The sequence below is a fragment of the Lolium rigidum genome, chromosome 3, assembly GCF_022539505.1.
Source record: "Lolium rigidum isolate FL_2022 chromosome 3, APGP_CSIRO_Lrig_0.1, whole genome shotgun sequence".
NCBI lineage: Eukaryota > Viridiplantae > Streptophyta > Magnoliopsida > Poales > Poaceae > Lolium > Lolium rigidum.
Window position 1 is genome coordinate 225,219,485 of NC_061510.1, and position 8,070 is coordinate 225,227,554.

At 50.8% G+C, this 8,070-nt stretch overlaps 1 long non-coding RNA gene across 1 annotated transcript; it reads right to left on the minus strand.

Moving 5' to 3' along the window:
* Positions 1-6,080: 6,080 nt before the first annotated feature.
* On the minus strand, positions 6,081-6,606 carry LOC124701865. The gene is made up of 2 exons (XR_007002250.1): positions 6,502-6,606; positions 6,081-6,372 (listed from the first exon to the last, which is right to left on the minus strand). It is a non-coding gene; the product is annotated as an uncharacterized LOC124701865 (long non-coding RNA).
* Positions 6,607-8,070: the final 1,464 nt, after the last annotated feature.

The following is an 8,070-nucleotide window of genomic DNA, read 5'->3' on the forward strand; positions in this document are numbered from 1 at the left end:
TCCGACCGGCTCCCACGCCGGACCCGCCCGGTCCAAACCGGAGCCCACACTTGTGCCAGCCGGGCACTATCCAGTAAGCCCGGCACTGTAGCCCGGTCACCACTCGGCGCCAGACCCGGTTCCGACAGGATGGCCCGGTCACAGGCCCGGTCGACCGGCCCCTAGACCGGCCGACTCCGAGTCTGTCTCGACCAGATCCGATCTGAGTCGGTTTTCTATGTACTTTTTCGACCCCAGGTCGTCCTAACCCCTATATAAGTGCCCAAGACGCCCCCAAATTAGGTTGAGACCACGTTTAAGGTAAACCCTAGTTCATAATTGATTGGTTTGCAACTCTATTGAATCTCCACACCATATTGCATCGATTTGGTGTTGAACCCCTGAAAGTCTTGTGTGATCTGCTGTTCCATTGGGAATTAGACGGTTGCAACTTACCGCTTCGTGGTCGGCGGCTCCGTGCGCAAGTGTGTGGAGTTGCGAATATCTTGCAGGGTTGAGAGTTGTTGCATTGGCGACAGGGATTGATCGAGAGACTCGACAACGTCATACAAGTTATCATCCACTTCATCATCGTGTATCTCCGTTGTGTTCATCCCGTGATCATCATCACCACCGTTGCTTACTGAGAAGATCGGGCAACCCCTTATCAACAACAACATAATAGTGCACTCATGTTTCCCTGAAGATCACGAGCTACCCAAAATGAAACTGCGTTACAATACCTCATGCTTGGAGGAGCGCCTAACAAAGTAGCAAGTGTGTGGAGAAGTGGACATGGTTCTCTAGGTCACGATGCGTGCATGTTGATGGGCCGCCGTATGGAGGGACAATTGGGGCACGTGCCCTAGATAGCATCTAATGCCTTATTTGTCTATACGGATTCTCCAGACAAATGGGATGGGCAAGAATTACCATGGTGCACAAAGAAAGCTCAATTTCTCCATTTTCTTCATATTCAACATGTTACTATATTTTGTGACTGGTTTTCTTTTCATCGCGATAGTTTCTGGATAAATATTTTGGCACACAATAGTCAACATTGTTTGTTTGATTGCAGTTGCTCATCAAGCATTTGCCTCGATGCACATAATATTCATCAGCATTTCATTACACAATTTTGCAGATGTTGTGATTCAAATTCAACTTTAAATTTGGAAAATGATCTGATTCCCCCGGGGGATCGCGTCCTCCCCATCCCCCGCACGCAGCGCGCGACACGTGTCATGCGGGGCACACCTTATCGGTTCCTCGGCTTTCTTCCTCACCGCCGACTCCATGGCAACCTCGCCGAACTGTCGTCGCTTTTGCGCCCGACGCCGGTGCCCGCCTTCGTCGCCGTCCCCCAATGCCAACCTGCCTGCGCTCCCGGTACCCCGCGCCGCCCAACGTCGGCTCCGACGGCGGATTCACCGTCCCCTCTCCTCCGGTGGCTGCGACTGGCGGCGGATCCACCGTCCCCACTCCTCCGGTGGTTGTGAGTGCGTCCCACGGGCGGCTCCACCTACCCCTTGCCTCCGGCAGCTACGAACGCTGCTCCCAGGGCCTACCTCTGATTGACCCGACGTCGCCCGCCCCGCTGTCTGCTCCGTGCCTCATCTATATCCCTGCGGGAACAACCTCTAGCTTTCGGTCGCGGCCGAGGATGGGCGGTGCCATGGCTAGAGGAGAACGTGGAGGAGCCGGCGGAAGGCTTTCGGTCGTCCTCAAGCCGTGCTTCCTGGGGCGTCAGGCGTTTCTACCACCGGCGAGGGCGTGTGCTACCACCGGTGAGGGCATGTGCTACCACCGGCACATGGCCTTGCTACCGGCGGATGCCGGCGTTGCTACCTTTGGCATCTGGCGTTGCTACCGGTGGAGGGGTGGATTTGCTACCTTAGGTGTCCGACGTTGCTACCGGCGGTCCGAGATGTTGCTGCCTTAGGTGGACAGAGTTGTTGCAACCTTGGGCGGCGTTCTCCGACGAGGTCTCTATCATGTTGATTTGTACCGTAGGAATATTTTTTTTGCTGCAATTTTTATGCGGTTTTGCTCCAATTACTCCGGCGAAGTCTCTGGTGAGGTCTCATTGTTGTCTCTGACAATAATTTATTTTTGCTACAATAGCATTTTTTTTGCGGCGTCGTCTCGGGCGAGCTTAGACGTTTTCTTTAATTTCATAAGCGGACCGTTTATTTTGCTGCCGGAGGTGTTCTTTTGCTACATGTAAATCTAACCGTACATGAGGTCGATCCGACGGCTGTGGACCCGGGACTGGGGAATCAGATCCCGGGGGACACCCAGCATTGTCCTTTAAATTTTCACCTTGCCCTGTTTTAGACTTAAACAAGTCATTTAAATCAGTTTTGTGGTAAAATCCAGAAAGTCATGATTACAGGAATGAATGAAAATCAGTCCATTGTAGTACATCGGCGACGCCGGCGAGACGCCGCTGCACCGCAGTGAGAAAGCTCGGCCCGATCGAGGACATCTCTGGAAGAAGCGTCGTGAATTTCGTTTCAGCTGCGTGCCAGCCTGGCGGAGTGGACCCCACGTCCGTAACCGTTTATTTACCTTGACGCCTCGGTGAAAAGTGGGTGACCGCGGTTGAAAAATGTACTGAGCAAAGTGTTAGTGGCAGCCTGAGACAGTAATTTCCCCTAGCCGTGGTAAAAATCAGTTACAAGTCACAAGCCCTTCATCTCCTTTCGATCTGTCTATAAAATCCCATCCCCTTCTTCGTCTACGCCCACAAACCATCACGCCTCACACCGAGATTACGAGAGAGAAAGCTCGGCGCCGGGCGGCAATGGCGGGGCAGTGGCGGGCGGTCGTGCAGACGGCTGCCACCAAGGTCGACCAGGCCTCGTCGCAGCCCTTGGGGCGGTCCTTCATCCCCGCCTTCGTGGGACTCCACGACCGCACGGAGCATCTGACCCCGCTCCTGGCCCCCGGAGCCGTCGTCCCCTGGCAGGACTTCGACCTCGACGGCCCCACCGTGAGGCTCCTGGAGACCTCGCGCGACATCGCGCAGTACACCGAGCTCCACCACAGGGTCGTCCGCCTCGTCTCCATCTACGGCAGGCTCATCGGCGTCCTCCCCAACCTCCTTCTCTCGCAGAGGGACAACGTCATCTTCCTGCGCGACCCCGGCCCGAGGTGGCTCTACTGGGTTCATCGCAGGGCCGACGCCCTCGGCCGCATCCAGCACGCGTCACGGACGCTCCGCGAGGCCGCGGCGCTCAGCCTCGCCACCGTCGACGCCTTCGCCCTCGCCAGGGGCTTCCCCGCCAACTCCCCGTCCCGGAATACCTGGCTGCGGGCGGCTGAGAATCTCTCAGAACGCGCCGAAAAGCAGGTCCGCGAGGTGGCGTGGGGCGAGGTGCCCATGGCCTCCGCCGCTCGCGCGCAGTGCCGCGCCGGCTTGGCGGTTTTACCTCCTCCCTAGGTACCTCTGCCTCAGCCTCAGCCTCAGCCCGGCCGCCGCACGCAGCTTCATCTTCCATCCATCGGAGATTCTGCTTGTTTCTGTGTAGATGCGCGTTTTCTTTCTTCTTGCATCTGTGATCCGTCCTTGAACTCGAGACTCTTGATCGATCAGTAAGAATGCTACATCAACATGTATCTGCTGCTGCTGCTTCGTCTAGTGTTGATGATGTTACGCTCTCCGTACAAGAGATTATGTCTGTATGTAAGCATGCCGGTTGTTCATCTATTGTTGTTGCACTCACAAATCATGATCAGCTTGAATGTTTGATGGATTTATTTCTACTACTTCTGATGGTATTGTTACTTCGGTGTATATTATTACCTAGATTCCACCCCGAATTCAGACTCACGCTACCCTTGCTTCACCACTTCCTGAATCTTCAACAACTTGTCCCTTTTCAGAGCTCAGCATTCATGTTCAGCAGAATTCTTCATTTTTAGGCTTCAGCATAGATACCATTGTAAACTGAATAACTGATCAAGAACACATTGACAGTTTTGCATAGATTGCCTTATAAACTGAATCAGATTCAGAGTTTAGCCTAGATGGCATTGTAAACTGATCAAGAAAATATTCAGAGTTTAGCATAGCTTGCATTGTAAACTGAATCAAGAACAGGTTCAGAGTTTAGCGTAGATGGCATCATCATCCGAATCAACAACATATTCAGAGCTCAGCATAGATGGCATTGTAAACTGAATCAACAACATATTCAGATTTCAACATAGATGGCATTGTAAAATAAATCAACAACATATTATGGATTTATACACTGAACCAATAGCTTCTCCTTTTACATTTCGTTTTGGAAGTCACAACTTGATGCGGTTCATTATGGTTCAGAACAGAAGAGGTAACAAGTGTTATACACCTGAATCAGTAGCTTCTCCCTTTTCATTTCGTTTTAGAAGTCGCAACTTGATGCAGTTCATTGTCGTTCAGAACAGAAGAGGAACCAAGTGCTGTTGGGATGTTTTTTTTTATAGACGAATTCCAAACTCACAGGTTATCATCAAAAAATTCTTTGGGTAAGTATATCATGCACCATGAAGGTTGGAACGCGAAGGTTTTACTTCACCTAGTGAACATGCCAAAATATCCAACGGACATGAACAAATGAGAAATTGGTTAGTTTTAGGAGAAAGATCGTCACGTTAGTGTGCTGATTGGAAATAAGGATCAAACCAACATCACTAAACAGTTACAACGCAGTATTAAATGTTGAAAACACCGGCAGAACTTTCGGGCGGCAGGGTGAGATGGCTAAGTGTATGGTTACTGCTTGCTTGGTGTTCAATTATTGTCCTGCCTGCCCTTCTTTACCTCACCAATCTAAACCAAACACCAGGATACAAAACATAAGAATTTGGTGAGCATAATTTCCTAGGATGCAGACTTACAGAATGAAATATCACCAGATAACCGTAGTGTCTCTCTGGGACTCAAACTAGTAGGCACATTTCTTACGCGAACGCATTGCCCAAATCCCTCATTTGCAAGCTAGTTCCGCTATCATAATCGGGAGAGAAGCAGCTGTGAAACAATGTGCTTACAAGACTGATGTTATGTAATAATGTCAGATTCTGGGGGCATCGTAGACTTCGTTCTTAGCGGTCTCAGTTTCGAGGTGAAAACGCTAAGCCTGACCTTTGGTAGTTGTACTTGGCAATGGCAGCTTACTAGTCGCTTTCTTGTTTTTTTTTTTACGAGAAATCCACCGATCTATTAATAATCATCAACCTTAGTACAAATAGCCTAAAAAGTAAAGAAAAATATAAATTGGTACTCGGACCACCTAGCGACGACTACATGCACTAGCACGAGCCGAGGTGCGCCGCTGTACTCGCCCCTCCATCGTCGGAGTTAGGCAAAACTTGTTGTTGAAGGCATAGTCTGGAGATTGGGCCTTCTCTAGGGTGAAAACGCAGGATCGGAACATGATGGTTAGACCAAACGACAATGGTGTGTGTGCACTATTACCTTTGTGAAGACGTTGTTTTGGTGAATCTTTTCGGAGTTTAGGTGTCTTCACCACTAGGGTTCCACGACACTCTGGTCGCTTTGGCAGGATCTTTTTTTTTTCCTTTTTTTTCTTCTTTTCATCATCATCTTCTTCTTCATTGCCTTTTTCTATTTTCGGCTCTGTGCATTTTTTATGTTCAGATTTGCTCTAGAAAATATGTGCTACAGAGTATCATCTTAGTATTAATGTATTTTCTTTATCGAAAAACAAGTCATTTCGGTGTGCAAGTGGCACACGTACAGCTCCAGGTTTAATTCTAAGGCTTTTTTTGAGCTTCTCATATATATTGCTATAGTTTATGGGTCTGAGAACGAGTTGGTGCTACAATGACAGACAGAGTGATGTCGTACTGTCTCTCTCATACAAAGGTATGCCCCCTAGTTTCATTGCTGAGAGCTAGGATTTGTTCCGGGTTGCAGCATCTTCCTCTAGGAGCTACAGCCTATATTTACGGGATGCTCTTCAGCCCTGAGCTTGGAAGGCAACGTCTCAGCAATTAACCCATCACCCGTGCACGAATGGCAGGTTATGACCTATATATGTGCTCGGCAGGTTTGGTTGATAGGGTACTGCGGGCCAAGAAGGAATATGTAAAACACGAAATAAAGCATGCATTAGACAAAGTACGACACGGAAATGTTGTAAACCAAACACACAAATTTGAGGCTACATGCCTCTTATAGAAATTAAAAAGAGACAACCAATTGTTCAGGATGTAGAAATAAAACTAAACTAGGCAGCGATTATTCACTCGTAGAAGTAAAGAACATGATCACACTCGGAAGCATCAGCGATGTTTTGCCCTTGAAGCAGCATCAGCCTCTGTTAAACTGATTGATCATGGTGTCCTCCTCATGGCGGTGTGACCATCGGACCGATGCTCCTGCAACGTAGGTAAGATACAGTTGGTAACTACTACACTCGTACAATTGGTAGTATAAAAGAGACATAGGACTAAGCATAACTCCACAACCTGTACACGGATGGTAGATAGGCACGAGCTTTATATTACCTGCAAGATGGAGTCCAGAAAGCCGCGTAGGGGATGGCTTTGATGATCTTAGTAATTTTGGACACCGTTGCAAACTCGCCCGACTCGCGGTTAACAGCATGTACCTCGGAACCTGTCTTGGCCCAAATGAAATCATCATTGGAGCCAATAAGGCGAGGAATCCCGGACATGTTGGTGAGGTCCAAGACTTTGTACAGCTCCCATGCCAAAGCTCCACCGGGACCGGTGGCCTCCCTCGACCACAGATTGAGCTTAGACCGGGTCACGCATGCGAATCCAAGGACGCCGTCTCTGGCCGTCATTAGCATGGTAGTCGGGATCCGCCGGTAGGCAAACATAGGAGCATCAACCAAGTCGATTTCGTCGGCACCATAGTCGTACTCAACGATCTTTCTTCCCAGCTTGCAAGGAAAATAGACCTTACCATCCAAGACAACGCTAGGCCCCGTGTCCACGACGGCATCTTGATGCTCAATTTCTGCTGGTTTATCCTCCATGTCGTCATCGTCGTCCCCATGGTTCCATTTACCTAGCTCCCTTGAGTAGAGGCCGCCGAAGGTTACCATCTTCTCCTGGTAGGTGCCCACGAGAACCACCATGGACTCGTGGTCATGGCACCTAAGCTCGTCGCAGCGGTCATCACCACAGAGCAGAGCTGCGTTCCACTCTTCCTCCACCGGATCGTCCAGTGGCATGCGTACTGCATGCTCCTCCTTCGTGATGGGGTCCCAGACGAAGAGGGAGGACTCGCCGTCCTTGGAGATGGTGTAGAAGAGGACGCGGCCGTGGCATACGTCGAGGGCCCTGTACCGGCGCGGGATGGAACTAGGCTCCAGATGGAAGGTGGAGGTGGGGACGAAGATGGTGGACTTTCTCCGCGCCTCGGTGGCTACCAGGAAGCCAAGCGACGCAGCTGCCGGATGCAACTTGCGGTTGCGGCTGAGGAACTTGTCGCTGCAGATGTGCCGGCACCAGTATTTGCTGCCAAGGCAAGCCTTGGCAAGGCCGGCGGGATCATCCGGCCGGATGCGAACTAGAATGTTGTCGACGAGTTCCTCCGGCAGGTACGGGTACTCGGCCAGCATCTCCGGCGAGTTCTTGCGGGCAGCAAGGCGAGGGCTACGGCGTGGAGGCAATGCGACGGTGGGTGGCTGCGTGGTGGCGTCCTGGCGATGCAGGCGAGGGCTACGACGTGGAGCGGAGGTAGTAGGCGGCGGCGTGGTAGTATTGTTGTGCCGGGAAGAGTGACGGCGAGGTGGCCTCATCTTGATCTGGCTGCGAAGGGTTGTGGACGGCGGCGTGGTGGTTGAAGGAGAAGGGCGCGTTTGTTGCGGTGCGTCCCCGATGGAGAAAATATGGGGTAATTAAGGAGGAGGAGATGGCCGTTGATGCACGTACGTTGGGCAGGCGCGCAATTCCGGCCGGAAGATCCACGATCACCTTCCCACGATCCTCCTATCCGCTTAATACGCCTTCCGTTTCTGCCAATTTTCCAAATTCAAGCGTTCCAGTTGATATGCCTCCCTGAAATACGTATACCAATATACAACGCCGTCAAATGTTTTGAAT